The sequence below is a fragment of the Protopterus annectens genome, chromosome 8.part0 (assembly GCF_019279795.1).
Source record: "Protopterus annectens isolate FY-2018-M chromosome 8.part0, PAN1.0, whole genome shotgun sequence".
NCBI lineage: Eukaryota > Metazoa > Chordata > Ceratodontiformes > Protopteridae > Protopterus > Protopterus annectens.
The window spans coordinates 1,855,359,964-1,855,377,463 of NC_056741.1; positions in this window are offsets into that span (position 1 = coordinate 1,855,359,964).

Genomic DNA, 17,500 nt, shown 5'->3' on the forward strand with positions numbered 1-17,500 from the left:
CATCAGGCTAATGGGCTGATAATTCCCAGGGTCTGTATTTGCTACCCCATTATGGAATGGGTTGACTGCAGCAGTGAGCCAATTGGGAGGGACAAAGCCTGTGGTGAAGTTGCGCCTGAACAGGACACAGATATGTGGTGCCAGGAATATTTTTAGTTCATGGAGAACACAGCCAGGGATAATTTTGGGTCCCATGGAAGCTGTATTCTTGCTCATGGACAATTGTTTAACCTGGGTAGCACTAATCCTGTGTGCTTGGCATTCCTCTGGCATTCTGAATGTTCCCTTAGGGGGGACAGAGGGGTAAAGCTGGCACTGAATATGTTGGCAAGAATGTTGGCAATATCTGTTGGCTCAGTATAGGAGATAGTATTGTACAGAAAGCACTTCTGGATATTGCCATGGAGGTTATTAATATAACTATCAAAGGCTTTGTGATTGTTGTCAGTGTCTGCTACAATTCTGCCATCATAGCTGGCTTTAGATGATTTCATGAGAGATCTCAAGTTGTTCTTGAGGCTAATAAGGGAGTTTTACCACTCTTGGGACTCCACCTTTTTCTGCAACAATTTCTTCCATCTGTTGTACAGGTTATTAATGGCAGGGGACCACCAGATTGGCCTCCAGTGTTTGGTGGAGAGTATCATGGTTCTGTTGGGTATGGCTAGTTCCATGTATTGAAGTACATATTTGTACAGTGCATTTGTGTTTGATTTGGTAGTCATGCAGGTATTTTCCATTGGCATGGGTGCTGTGAAGTTAGCCACCTCTGTTTTTAGGAGTCCAAAATCAGCTTTGGATAAGTTTTTCAAGGTAGTTACCTTTGCAGGGGATGGGGGTGAGTGAGATATGTATTTCCATGGTGATTACTTTATGGTTGAATCTGACCAGGTAGGAATTGACTACTGTTGTCAAGCAATGGTCCCATATGTTAATAATCAACACAGGTCAAGGATGTTGCTTCCTCTACTGGGTGTCAGAATGAGTTGGTCCAGAGCATTGGAACTGATGAATTCCAGGAAGCGTTGGGCCAGTGTATTGATGCTTGAGTATCTTTTGCAGTTGATGGAGGGATAGTTGAAGTCTCCTAGTATGAGAGTGCTGGGTTGGACCCTAATAGATTCCAGGGTGCTGAGGAATGTGGATTGAGAGTCTAGGGACATGGATGGGGACATATAGCAAGCTATGACCTGGATTGTACTATTACTCAATATCAGTTGTACCTGAAGTATTTCAGATGCATTATGCTGGAATACTAGTCTGGAGGTGTGCATATCCTTTATTAATATGGAGACACCACTGCCTTTGGAGCTGTGGTCCATGTTTTGGGGCTGACAGGTATAGAATGAGTTATAGCCTGGTAGTGTAGGGGTACTGTCTGCTGCTGTAAACCAGGTCTCCATTACAGCACAAATGTCAATGTTCTCCATTTTGAGGAGTGCTTTGAGTGACTGCATCTCGAGATTTAGATGTCGAGTGTTGAGCAGCATGACCCTCAGATTGCATTTTTATATAGCTGTTACAGTTGTAATTTGATTTGGACCACCACCTAAAAAGGCACTATAGGGGTGTCAAGACACTTAGCCAGTACCTGGAAACTCAGGGGTGACAGATGCAGACCATCTCTGACAAACCATCACAGTCTGTCAATTATGTCATCCCAAGCAGACAGATACAGGATCCCCTGAGAATGACACCAGACACTTAAGGCAATTGTTGAAGTCACTCATTTGTTGTTTGTACTGTGGTATCATTCTAGTTGACAGTAGTATACTGTTGAGGGCTTCTATCATACCTGCTTGGCCCACATAATCTGAGAGGTCCACCATGTCTCTTTTCATGTAGTCCAGGGAGGTGCATCCCAGATCATTTCCATCAAACATGGACAATGACAAGAGTGATACTTGTAGCTGCTATGAAGTGACCTGACTGGGTGTGTTATGTGTTGGCTTCTGGCACCTGATAGACAGCTGACTGTTACCTTCTCAATGTTCAACCTAGTCAGTGGGACATCTGTGTGCCTCACTATTGAGTCACCTATGATGACTGTATTGGGCAAGGTGGTTAGCCCTAGGGGCTTTGGTTGAAGGGCACTCTGTGTAGGTGAGATATGTGTCCTGTGGTCTGTGCTGTGTTGTGATGATCAAATGGGTGTCTGTCTTGGTGGTCTCTGCTGTTTGGGTAAATGTCTAATGAATGCCTCTGTGAAGGTGGATGTGGGGATTTTGTTTGTATGTCAGAGCTGGGATAGTGGGTGTTCTGGAGGGCTATGTATTCCATGTGGTGTGGTGCAGGTGTTGACCCTTCTTCTCTTGACCAGCAAGTCCAGTCTTTGCTGGACAGTGCATATCTTCCAATTTGGTGATATAGGGTTATCTCTCACAAGTCTGAGTGTTGGAAGATTAGAGGAGAGGGTTGTCTGTGTACATGAGGCAGTTGCAACAGTGCCTCAAAATGCCTAAGTGCACCAGATTAATGGGCAAAAGCACAGAGAACTGCACTTTAATCATACCAGGAGGGGTGGTCATAACTACTAAGTACTGGAGCTAATTCCATGAGGAACGACTACTGCTGATGGCTTTCAGGTGTGCTAGAATAACTGATATAAAAACCTGTTGAAGTGCAAAGCTAATAGGCTATTTGAAGTGCAAGAGAGAAAGAACTAGCAAGATCTAAGGGAAAAACTGAAAGCAGACTTTCTGGCATCTGTAATAGTTTACCTCAGCTGTGCAGTTATCAGCACCTTTGGCCAGCTGTCAGCCCAGTAAGCTCTGTAGCACATGGGATAACTGCGTACCACTATAGTACAAATAACTAGATAGACAGAGGGTCTAATTTCAATACTGGCAAGTAAGTGTGTGTGTGTGTGTGTGTGTGTGTGTGTGTGTGTGTGTGTGTGTGTGTGTATGTGTGTTTGGGTGAAAATCATATCCTGTTTGGCTAATACCATTTTAATGAATGTGCCATCCATGACTGTTTACCACCTCCCAATGGCATTACTTTATATGTCATGGTAACAGCATCTGCCTCACATGCAGCATGTTAAACCATTGTGCAGGCCATACCAGTCCTCTGTACAGAAGTCTATAGAATATCTAGATGTTTACAACCTATATGTGGTATGGGTCCCTTAATAATGCCCATGTATGTGATATTGTTGCCAAATTGGCCACAGTGAGGGTAGTGACACACATGCCAGCATTGGGCATCATTGTAACAAAACACACTAAACTGCTGAAGAAAACAAAAGCTGTCTGCAATGCCATGGCAAGACCACAACAAATACGTAAAGTTGCTTTAATACAAGTACACACTTTTCGTTCAGCTCACTGGTCAAACTTCTTCAGACAAACAGTTAAAAATACAAAATATACCATTTAAAAAAATCTTCTTCTTTCGGCTTTTCCCAGTTAGGGGTTGCCACAGCAGATCACCTGTCCGGTCATAATTGGCAGTGGAGTTTTACGGTGTTGAGTTGCCAGCCTGGCACCCAACCTTCCACAGAAGGCATACACATGCACGCACTCAAGCCTAGGGCCAATTTAGAGTGTCCAATCCACCTGCAGCATGTCTTTTGGATGTGGGAGGAAACCAGAGCACCCAGAGGAAACCCACACAACCACAGGGAGGACATGCAGACTCCACAAAGAAGGCATCCCAGCCAAGAATCGAACAACCTCTTGCTGTGAGACAACAATGCTAACCACTGCACCACAGTGGCCACCCATACCATTTAAGAAAAACAAATAGGGTTAATGTTGGTTTGAAGAAGCCGTAACCCTGTGAAAGCACTAACCTTTCTAAATAAATTTGTCTGCCTTTATTTTTATCTACACCTGTGTTTAATCTGGTTACTTTTATTAGCTCTTGCACCATGTTGGTTGGCTCACATTTGTTGTATTTCTTTGTTTACTGCTGTATGTGAGTCACCTTCAGTCATTGGCTGGCTTGTTTTTTGGTTGTATGCACAGTATCATGCATGCCCTTATCAAATGCATCAGGGTTGAGTGTATGGGAAAGAAATGGCAGGGCCAACAGGTGTTGACAGGTGAATCTGTTGCACTTAATGTAATGGCTACACTTGTGAGGGACCTGCTGACAGTACTGCAATACCTGTTCTGTATGTATGAGCCTGTGGTACTATGCAACACTGAGATGACATGTCTGAAGGCTAGCTGTCTGTGACAAGGGGTATGTATGCAAGGTCACACTGTCTGACAACAGCATACATCACACACTGTTGCATGCATACACACCTGGTACATGTACATATAAAGCTGCACTTTGCCTATGACATGTTGGTGTATTCCCACTCTGCCATACTCTCTCTAGGGAATGTCTGCAGGACCACAGCCTGCAGACACACAGACACTTGGAACATGAACAGAATGCAGCATGTCAGACTACATTCAGTCAGCGGTACTAACAGCAATAATGCATTCTGGCTAATAAGGGACATACACCTGTATGTGTACTCATAACAAATGCAAGCAGACAGCATCTTATATAGTATTATAGAGCTACACTGTATTATATTCACCCTGTGGATCAGACAAATATTAGCATGTCCCTGCATTGATGTTATGGATGACAAGGTTGTGGCACAGGTATCATCATATGCACAGGGTGTGGAGTGAGTTTGCCAGAGGCCTAGGCTGGGCCATACAGTTGACATCATGTGTGTGTGTTTGGAGGCATCTCCAATAGATGGACTGTGCAGTGGTGCTGTGTGTGTGTCTGGAGGTGACCTGCCTGTGATAGAGATGTGTGTGTGTGTGTGTGTGTGTGTGTGTGTATGTATGCACACAGTCATGCCATGTGGCTGACCTATACAGGGGTATGTTGGACAGCTGTGGACTGTACATGGCAGGGTGTCCAGTTCACCATTTCTGGCCATGGACATGGGAAATGTTCCTGCCAGGGGTATCACTGGCACCACCCGGCCCAAGGCCAGATGTGGTACTGCTTCCTGATGGTGACTGCTTTCTGCTGGATCCATGCCCTTGACATGACTGGCCAGGATCACATCCCCATGGCCTGCTCCAGTGTGATGTGGACACTAACCCCCTTCAGTAGTGCTGGTGTCAGTGCCACTACAGGAGTTTGAAGGTGCACAGCCCTGTAGACTCTCAGCTGTTGTTGCTGCTCTGACCTACATCCATGTATCAGATGTCCATCTCCCACCACACGCTCTAACACAGACTTGCCATAATCGAGGATTGCTAACGTCTCACCCCACCATCTATTCATGACTTCATTATTTTGAAGTGTAGCCTCAACAAGGTCATGTATGTTGCCACGTAAATCAGGAAGAGCTGCATCCACCACCCTGAGTATTTGTCTGGTGTGGTGTTCACTATATGCCTGTGCATCCATGACAGCCCAAAACATGCATCTGGGGACACCTGCTGTTGCACTTGCGACAACAGCTTGGCAAGCAGCAGCCCTCCTGCAAGCACCCCTGACCATCCGCCTGTGTGGGACTACACCTGCACTCTTGCTATGGCCAGTGTCTACACTCACACCTGCCATAGTCACCACACTAGCCTGTTCCATGCCACCACCTGTCAACTGTCCATCATCTGTGGCCACTGTTGATGGGGTATGTGTGGGACTTGTCACTGTGTGTGGGGATGGTGTGAACAAGAGAAGGATGCCAACCAATGGCACAGATTCAGCCCCTGACAAGCCCACCTGTACCTCACTATTTCTATCATCATTGTCAGAGTTTGCAGAGATATTGACATCAGTTTCCAAGCTGGAGGGACCCAGAACCACATCGCCGCCTGTGAGGGGAAGACAACATATGTACATTAATACCTGCACTTTGAGGTTGGCTGGTATACACACACACACACACACACACACACACACACACACACACACACACACACACACACACACACACTTACTTACAGGTTAGGTGGCACAAATCTGTTACATAGACCTCAAATTACACAAATGGTGACATGCATGACACATGGCCCTCAACATCATGCATTGCAGCCAGTTTTACTACATGTAATTAACAATATAGAGCTCTGGGACATGTGAGTAGTGTTAGTAGGTGATGGTCCTTCCCCAGCACAAACTGCACCCATGTACACATCATTGCTGTTCACCTTTATAGCACAGTGGCAACTACTACAGAACATACCTCACAACTGTACAGATCCTCACAGGATGTGTGGATGACTGGCCCATATGTTTTCTCTGTTTCTCATAACCCCTGTGTTTGTCTGATACATAACTGGGATGATCTGAGGAGTGACACCACTGATTAATGACATACATTTGAGTTTCTGACCTCCAAACCAGCAGTAAATGTGTGGTCACACAATTACTGTTACACCACCTGCCTTCTAAGCTTACAGTGGATATGATAAGTGTACACAACCCTGTTAACATGCCATGTTCTTGTAATATATAAGATGAGACCACAATAATGTATTCAAATATATTACCCACCTTTCATGTCACATATTACCTGTGCAATCCAACCGATAAACAAATGTGTTACATGTAAAATCTGATGAATGAAATATGTACAATATGGTGGTTGAAATAGTGTGCACAGCCTTAAATGATACCTTGTTGAAGCACCTTCTAAGTGACTTACAGCATTCACTCTTCTTGGGAAGGTGTCTATCAGCATGGCACATCTTGACTTGACATTATTTGGCCACTCTTCCTTGCAAAGGTCCCCCAACTCTTTCAGATTGCAAGGTCAGCTCATGTGCACGGCCCTCATCAGATTACACTGGGGTTTTGCTATCGGATTTAGGTCTAGGCTCTGGCTGGGCCAATCAATAACCATGAGTATATTCAGATGAAGCCATTCTTAGGTAGCTTTGGATGCATGCTTTGGGTCTTTGTCATGTTGAAGGCTGACATCCCTCCTCATCCTCAGCATTCTTGGGGATGCCTGATGGATGTGGGTCAGATGTGAGTGTTATTTTGAACTGTTCAGAATTCCCACCACAGTGACTACAGGCCCAGTTCTGGCTTTAGAACAAAATCCCCACAGCAGGCCAGTGCCACCATGATGATTCACCATGGGGATGGTGGTCTTCAGGTGAAAAGAGATGTTGCTTGTGCATCACACGTACCTTTTGGTATTGTGGCTGTGAGGTTGATCCATAGTCTCATTACACCATAACACATTTTCACACATGCCTTTGGGAGATCTGATGTGCTGTATTGCAAGTTGTATCCAACCCTGGATGTTTTTTGGTGTCAGGAAATGCTTCCATCTTCTGAAACTACCCCATAGGCCAGACGTATGCAGAATATGGGAGATTGTTCTCACATGTAGTACACAACACCAGTACTTGCAAGATATTGCTAAAACACCCTCGGTGTTGCTGTATGTCTCCTGGCAGCCTCCCTGACCAGGGTTTGACATGTCTTTTCAACAGTTTTGGAGGGACGTCAGGTTCTTTTCAACAACACTGTTGTCCCATATCCAATCCACCTTTTGATGACTGTCTCCACTGTGTTCCATAGTGTATGCAATACTGTGGTAATGTTGTTGTACCCTACTCCTGAGTGATACCTTTCAAATATGAGATCCCTTTGCTGCTTTGTAAGCTGTCTGCAAGCCATGGCTGTTGGTGTTGCAGGCAACTGAGCAAATGTCATGAATATCCTACTTGGACAGCAGACTGTTGTTTGGTGTTACTCAGAGTGCCTTTACTTGATGGCAGGTGTGTACCCAAGCAGAGTGAATGATGTCAGTAAATCACAAGCTGCTGCAATAAAATATTGTCTGAAGGGTGTGCACACATATGCATCCAGCTTATTGTAAGGTTTGTATACTCCATATTTGGTGCCCAACAGATTGTTTGGTTTTACAAGTGAATTGTTCATGTTATGGGTCACATTAAAGATTGGAAAAGGTGTGGACTGACTGTGGTCTCAATTTGTATATGTCACACACACCTGGCATCTTAACAGGGGTGTGTACACTGTTTATATCCACTGTATAAGAGTAATGTTTCACACATGTCCCTACCTTAGGCCATTTATCCCCCCATTTTGCTGGTCTCTGTCCAGAAGTCTTGCACTGACAGGTTGTGAGGTATGCTTCAGGAATGTTACATTCTCTTCAGTTAGGCCCCTGTGTTGCCTATTGTGATGCAAGGCAGTTAACCCCACCACAAGTGAACATGCACATAAAGCAATACAGCTATGACTGACAGTTGTGTGCATGGTAAATTGTATGTCCTTCACATGCCTGGGGTATTGGCAAACCACAACAGAATAATTCCATACTCACCATCTTCAGGCTGCTGGCCAACATGCAGACCAGAGGGACCTAGGTAGTTGTGGGAGAGAGGTATTGTCAGCAGACTCACATATGGCATTGGTACAGGATGGATGCAGCATGTCTTCACATTTACAGTACAACCTCCAATATTACACAATTTGCTGTCCTTCACCATAGATGTGCACTTCTGTGCATTAGAAAACCCCATCCACAGCTGCAATCTGACCTGACACATGCACATAGATACTCCGCAGATACAAGTATGTTTGTTACACTAGTCTAGCAATCTGCACTGTGGCCTTACTTGCATGCTCCTCGTCCATTGCCTGGGTGCCACTCACCTCCACCATGTGGGGGTCTGTACTCTGATGTTGTACTGGGATGGGTGCCCCAAGGTTGGTGAGAAGCTCCTCTGTGGGTGTCAGTGGGGGCTGCATGGCTGGACCCCACCTGTAGCTGTTCGGTCCCTGGCCACAGCAGTAGCCCTTTGCCAGGCATGGAATAGGAGGTTGGTAGCATGATGCTGGACCTGCTCATATGTACTTACGTGCAGGCCGACATCATTTACCCTGTGGACAGGCGGTCCTCTCCCACCGATGGTGCTGACACCAGCTGATCAGTATTGCATGGTGATGAAATATGGCTTCAGTGATAATGGTAGTCTCAGCCCCTGAAAATGTTGACCTTCTCTGATGTGACATTGCACCTGGAAGACATATACAGGGAAACACATTACATGACCTCATACATTTGGCAACAGTATGTACAGAAGCTGCACATGTACAGTGAATACCAGTAGCCACCACTCACAACCACACAATACGCTGTTTGCTTAACAGCTTAGACCAGGGCTACAATTTAGCTTCTAGAAAACAACAAAGTCTAATGACTTCTCATCTTCTCTTTGTCGATGATTTAAAACTGTATAGCTCATCAGATGAGGAACTGAAAGCACAGCTGCAGGTTGTTGGAATGTCATTTGGTCTTGATAAATGTGCAAAAGCAACCCTTAAAAAAGGAAAACTACAGCATCAGGAAAACATCAGTTTGAGACAAGAATGTGATATAAAAGAACATGAGCAAGAGGAAGTGTATAAATACTTGGGAATGGATGTAGGATCAGCAATAAAACATGAACAAATGCAAATAAAGCTCAGTAAGGAGTACTTTAGAAGACTTAAATTAATCCTGAAAATAGCATTGATATCTAGGAACAAGATACAAGCCATAAATCAATTTGCTCTTCTTGTCCTAACTTATAGTTTTGGAGTGATTGATTGGCCCCAAAAAGTGTTGGATAGATTGAATAATAAAAAAAGAAGGATGCTTCATGCTCACTAAATGATTTATAAAAATCAGTGTATACCAAGATTATAAATTCCCCATTCCGAAGGAGGGATGTGCCTCCTTGAAATTGATTACATGTATAGATCTGCAATCGTGGGACTCCACACATATCTCCTGACCTCACAGGATCCAAATGAAGTGAAAGTTTTGAAACATGAGGAGAATAAATCTAAGATGACATCTCTGCTTAATTTAGCAGAAGCATATCGACATGAAGCAGGAATGGAAATGAAACCAGAAGTAGATAAAAACCAGGTAGCAACTGAATGTGCTAAAAAACAAAAAGAATATAAGGTGAAGTCCAGTATAGAAATCTTCTGGAAGAGCCTCATGTTGATCAAGAATGAATGCAGGAATGGTTAAGGAGAGGTGAATTCAGATCAAGAAATGAAAGGTTAATTTTGGCAGCCCAGGATAGTGGGCTACCTGCGTACATGCTGGTTTACAAAGTCCATTGAACATGTGGGAGAAACAGAAATATGTAAGTTTTGTAAAACTGACTTGGAAACAGTCACACACCTTGCTGCTGGTTGTGATGCACTAATGGCAGAGGGACTGTATACTAAAAGGCATAATAATGTGGCGAGACTGTTACACTGGAGATTGTGCAAACATTATGGTTATCAAAGTGGCTGAAAAACTCTGGAAACATGAGCCACAAAGAATCATAGAAAATGATGAAGTTTATATCACATGAGATCACCCAATACCAACAGTTCAAAAGATAGATGCTAGAAAATGGGATATAGTGGTCCAAAAAAGAAGACAAAAGTAGCACTGATCACTGAAATCACCACACCTAGTGACTACAGTGTCTTGCATACAGAGAGACACAAAGTCATAAAATACCATGATCTGCAGGCAGAAATGAGAGCCATGTGGAAGAAAGATACCCAGATAGTTCCAATAGCAGTAGGAGCAGCTGGCCATATAAAAAAGAATTTACAATCGTATTTAGATATGTTACCAATTCATGTAACACCATACAAATTGCAGAAGGAGTCATTACTGGGTACATTGCGGGTGGTGCGAAGAGCACTTTTGGCTAACATCAAAGAGTAAAACAATGCTAATTTCATGAACTTTAATTGTACTTTGACTTAGGAATGGGGTCCATTCCCATCATGGTATTAGAAACACAAAAGACTTGAAGAAATTAAAAAAGCAGAAACCACATGATGCCCCTGTAATCTATCAGCACAGTATCAGCTTGCATTGCACTGCTGGTCCTAATGTGTGATATTCCCCCCAATGAGGGCCAGTTAATTGCATAATCCTATATTCCTCATTCAGATCTGCGTAGACAGATGACATTGGCCATCTTCCATGTGGATGGAGTGTGGATGGTGTCGAGGCTTGGTGTGACTACAGTGTGTAATGGAGCTGGGAGCACATGCCTGAGTTCATGTAGGATGTGGACAGGGATGTTATCAGGTCCCATGGATACTTATGTTTGTTGCCTTTCAGTAGGCAATATGTACCTGCTCACTGGTGATGAGGGGAGGGGTGTGGATACTGTGCAAAACCACCTATAGTGATGCTGAGCCGGGGGGGTGATGTTTGCCCTAACCATATCTGCAGCAGGTTAGCTATAGTTATGTTGTGTGTTCATGTGGTCTGACTGACTACCATTACAGGTTGGGGTGGTTCATTGCCTCTGAGATTGCAGACATATGGGAAGATGGCCTTGTGATTGACCTTGGTGGATGTGTCCAATTTGTACTCATAGTTAGCCTTACAGTAATCCACCTGTGACCTTATATACTTATTCAGACAATGGCTGACTTCATGCCAGGTTGGTGCCTGCTCCTACTTTGCCTTGTACAGCCAATATAGGGACCAAGTCTGTGGTATGTGTATTGCTGCCATCCACCAAAGGGCATTACTCTACTTTGGTGGAGGCAGGTTTTACAAGTAAGGTATTGCTGAGTCCATACAGCTATGTATGTTTTCATACAGCTGTTTGTAGCAGGCATGGACACAAAGTCATAATAGAGTTGGACACCTCTCCAATTTCAAACTGATAATCATGCTTATTGTATTACCCATGGCTGTGTCAGGGCAATGCAACAACCAGTAGCTGTAGAAATGTCACTCTATTGGATGCACAGTAACTAAGATTACAAATGTGTACAACATGTACAGCTTAATTAACTGACATTTTGCATCCCATGTCTGTTGTTATGAGGCGGCCAGATACACCTGCTCATACTGACATGTGCACAGGTAATACCTGATATACATTTTTGTTCTATGTCAGTATGGCACACTGTATTCACACTCTTGCAGCCCAGTCATCCCACTCAATGTGTTGAGTAAGACATCTATAGGACACCACACATACATGGGGGGCAATGGGACAAAATTAGTGACACTGTTAGTGTAACACACTTGAGTCATTTGATAGCACAGTAGCCTTTGCATTGACAGGCATACCCTGGAGAATGTTCATTCATATGGCAGGAAGAGAGGAGAAAGGCTAGGAGTGTGGTAGTGAGGGTAAGAACTTTTAATTTTGGCAGTATGACTGTTATAGGGACATTGCTAGCTGATATGATGGCCACTGTACTGTCAGGATTGTGTAGTGTGTCAGTGTTATTTGGCCTGTGTAGGAAGGGTGGTGAATGTATGTGTTGTGGCTCCTTTTCTATCTGCCTGTTCATGCTGCTCCTGTTTCTGGTGGTCTATCGGCTGTATATATTAGTAGGGGCAGACGGAGATATGTCCCATACCATGGTCACGCATCATACTACACCATGCATTGGGCCAGTATATGTAGGGGGGGAGTATGTGAATGGCAAACATATTGAGATGTTTTTGTTCACACAGTCTTTATACTGTACTGCTCCTTTGGCTTACCGGTATGTCACTATGACTGTAATGGAATTGGTTGTGGGTATGCACTTTCACACCAGTGTCTGTTTTTAAGTGCTTTTACATCCCTGTAGTACCTGATATATTTGCCAATACATGTGTAACTCCCCTTAGCAGACTGTAGTTTCGACAGTGCTTGGTGACATGCTTAGCAGATGAGTGTAGTTTCCCTAATGTGATGTTATGTCCAGATATTTGTAGGATGTGCTGTTGCCTTGCCCCCATAAGTGTTGTGAATTTCTGACACATCAGTGGGATGATGGGAGGATTTCAGTCACTAACTAGTGAGAAGTAATTGAGTGTTGGACGTGCTATTTCAGTCAATATATGTCAGGACAGACATGAGGGTGTTACTGCAGCAACTGTGTTAGCTTATCTACTCCAGTATTTAAGATATGCCCATATTTTCATGCCTTTCTCCCCCCACTTTGTTAGGCCTGGTCCAGATTAATTGCACTAAGGGGTTCTGGGCCTACCTCTCAACTGTTTGGATTGTTGCATCATGTCCAGATTTATTGCTCATATTTCTGGTCTGTTCAACAAATTCATTATTATTATATCCCTGGTAAATCACTGTGATGATCTGTGGATTTCTGACAGTAAATGATGACATACACTTCAGTTTCAGAATTCACATCCTTCCGAACATGTATGCTGAAACAAACCCTGTCACTCTGGCAACATTCTACATTTATAAGAGCAATATTTAAAATATGTACCTAGTTTGGGCCCATTGTCCCCCCATTTGGACAGCTTTTCGACAGATTTCTTACACTAAGAGGTTGAGAGGTATGGTTGTGAGGTATGACTCCACTACATGTTATAAGTATATATATATATATATATATATATATGTATATATATATATATTTTTTTTTTTTAACTTTTTAAATATATATTTAGTTTTATATATATATATATATATATATATATATATATATATATATATATATATATATATATATATATATTATATTATGCATATATTTTTCCATATATATATATCTATATCTATATGTATGCATCTCCATACATGTATACGTGTGTATATGTATAAATACAAAACCTAACTGATTCTACAGAATCCTTTCCTTACTGCTGAATGATTCTACTGCATGATATGTTTGAAAAAGCATCAGCAGTTCTTGCAATTGTAGTGGTGCAGTGCTTTGACTATGGTATGTAGGGTCCTGAGTTCAAGCTTTGGCAGTGTTGATTATTTTATTTATATATTATATTATTATTATTATTACTATAATATTATGATATTATATCCTTATAATATTATTATAATATCATATTATATTATATTTTGATATATATATTTTGTATATATCTGTTATAACATATAAAATGTGCTTCCATTACAGTCGCAAGGAGTGTAACTATACTGTATGGGACACATCTATACATGGGTGGTTTCACATGTTATATGCACTCACACTTCCATTTTACATCAGCTACACTACCCTGGGTGACAGAAATAACTTACCACATATTTTAATATGAAAATATTACTTTTAACACTGCTTTCCCTTGTAAAATTAGATTGCCTGTTGTAGTACTCAAACCATGTACATCTGCATGACAAGCAAAGACTCTGACCACTACACTACCTTGGAGGTTTGAGCTCTATATTTTTATTTATCTCCTATTGCATATTAATATTATGTTATTATATTAAATGGAGAGCATTGAGGTTTTTGGCCATGTCATGGAGGACTGCTATCACGACACATACATTTCACTTTCAGATGTGTATCCTTCAGAACATTCATGCTAATGCATAACCTGTTTTATATCAACGTTCTGTCTGTCCTCTGTGCAGATGGGATGACACCGGTGCTCAGGCTGTGGTTGACTACACTGCAGAATGGGTCTGAGAGCCCATGCCTGTGCTCATGTTGGATGCAGCCAAGAATGGTATCATGCCTATGGACACCTCTGTGTGTTGCCTTTGAGAGGGCCTTACAGACCTGCTTCCTGATCATGAGGGGAGGGGGGCAGGCACTGTACATGCACATGTACCTATGGGGGACAGGGGGGGGGTGAAGATTACACTTCACCTGTCTGCAGCCAGTTGCCTATATCTATGGCATATGTGTATGCAGTGTTATTGACCACCACTACAGCACAGACATGTGCGCTGCCTCTGGAATTGTGGACATGTCTGGAAGGCCTACTGATTGGCCTTGGTGGATGTATTCAGTTTGCCCTCAAAGACAGCCTTAGTGTACATCACCTGTGACCTTATTTGCTTCTGCATAACAAGGTGACATGGCTGCTAATGAGGCAGCTTTTTGTTCTTGGCCCATCTTGCGATTATTTCCACCTATGATGGTAGTTGTGTATTGCTGCTGTCCACCACAGGGGGTCAGCCTACCTTGAGGGGGTTGATGTCCTGTCAGGTATTGCTAAGGCCATACAGCTATGTAGGTGCCCACATAGTATTGCGGTGTGGGGCTGGACACTGCTGTTAGTTCTAACATATGGGATGTCCTTCATATGAGTCTTGCCCCTTTTCCTTGCCTGTGCAGGGGACATTACAGAGGTGTGGGGGCTACAACTTCACAGACAGTAGGTGGAAATACCTCACAGGATAGGGCATGCGAAGATAGCCCAACAACATGTGGGACAAAGGTCCAGAATTCAGTACAGATTGTATATCAATAGTGCTGTTATACACATGGAGGGTTGCTAGATTGCCAGGATTCATCTGGATTTGCATTTATTGAATGACCTGACATCTGACAGTGATATGCCTCTGGCATTCCTCTCAACTGGCATGTTGTCCACAGAGTGGCCAGAGGTTTGCCTGTTATGTTTGGTCAGTTCCTTGAACATCTTTTGTGGTGTCGGTAGGATAATGTGAGGATTGTAGTCACTAACTGTTGACATCCATTGGTGTTCCAGACATCATATCCTTCAGGGATGTTATGTTATTGCAACACATGTAACACTAGCTACTGTTTCAGTTTGTAACACCATTATGTGTGATATGTCCCTCTTTCTGGCCCCATCTTCTCCAAGTGCATCATGCATTGTCCAGATGCCCTGCACTATGAGGTGCAGAGGTATGGTATATCATTAATTAGCAGCTACACTCCAGTTATCCCAGTGACCTAGCAGACTCCTGGCCGTGGTATGCGGCAGTGGTCAGGATTATAGTTCCACACCCTGGAAATTCTGTGGTGATCTGTACATATGACAGTTATGTATGTCTGGCCATTGTGAACAGACTGCCAGGATTGTGTAGCAGTGTTGTATGTAGATGTTTGTTTGGCTGGGTAGGGAGAGTAGCAGATGTGAGTGACATACATCCTTTACCTATCTGACTGTGCATGCTGCTATGGCTGCTGGTGGTCTATCAGGTCTGTATGCTTGTAGGGGCAGACTGTAAAATGTCATGTAACACCTCAATATTCCCAGTACACTGTGATTTTGGCCAGTATATGTCAGTGTAGTATGTGACTGGCAATCAGGATATGTTTGTTCAGACAGTCATACTCTGGAGATCATTCTGGGTACTGGCATGTTGCAGTGACTGTGGTACAAATGTTTTTTTGTGGACATTTTTGCACCACTATCTGTTTTCACTACAGTTCCATCCCTGTAGTGCATGCTATATTTGAATATACATGGGTAATTGTCCAGAGCTGATGTGGGGGAGTGTTGTGTTGGTCTTTCTGTGCTTCATAAGGTGCTGGGTGACATGTTTGGCAGCTGTCAGGGAATTTCTATTCTGTTACATGACTGCAGTTATACTGCTACACTGTCCAGAGGCCTAGACACTGTTCAGATGTATGGCTCATATGTTTGGTCTGTTTTCCACACAGTTATTGCCCTTGGCTAATCATTCGGATACTCTGGGAAATGCAGTCAATACATGCTAACATCCATTGGTGATACTGATGTAATATCCATCAGAAAAGATATGTGCCAACAAACCCAGTAACATTAGCAACTGTCTAAATTTATAACAGCAATATGTCCAATATACCCCTGTGTTTGGGCTTCTGTCCCCCAATTATGTCAGGCTTTGTCCAGATGTCATGCACTAAGAGGTTCAGAGGTATGTAGTGTTATTATTTATTGCCTTCATTCCTGCTACCATCCCAGTGATGTCATAGACTCCCAGACATGTAACAAGGAAGCAGCCATAGATATGAGTCCTGCGCCTATACATTCTGTGGGAAATTGTACATTTGAGGAGTCTGTGTATGTCTGGCCATTGTTAACAGACTGTCAGGATTGTGTAGCAGTGTAGTGTGTACATGTTATTTGGGCTGAGTAGAGACAGGGTTACATGTGAGTGTCATACCTCTCAACCTCTTAGAGTAAGAAATCTGGACAATGCCATAAAAAGTTATACAAATAGGGACAATTTTGAAATATTGCTCTTACAGATTTAGAAAGTTGATAGAATAACATGTTTTGCATTAACATGAATTTTCTGAAGAGTATGAAGTCTAAAACTCAAATGTCTATCATTATTTTCTAACTTCAATCTTTAATGATTTTCCACAAATTTGCCAGAAAGCCACAATTTTATGGAAAACGGACTAAACATATAAGGCAAAAATCCGGACATTCTGCGAAAATTTGTATAGTTGAGAAGTATGACAGAATGTCCAGATGTTTGGCCCATACTTTTGTTCTGTTCCACAATTTATTTGTATTTGTCTGGTAAATCACTGTGATGATTCAAGGAGTTATGTCAGTAAATAATGACATAACATTTCATTTTCCATCCTCATATCCTCCAGTAATTGTCTGCTGAAATGCACCCTGTTGCTGTAGCAAATGTCTTCGTTCCTAACAGCGATAGTTGAAATCTGTCCCTATATCTGGCCCATTTCCCCCACCCCCTTTTACAGCCTTTGTACAGGTGTCTTGCACAGGGATGGTTCTGAGGTCTGACTGCACTGCATGATATGTACATATATATATATATATATATATATATATATATATATATATATATATATATATATATATATATATATATAC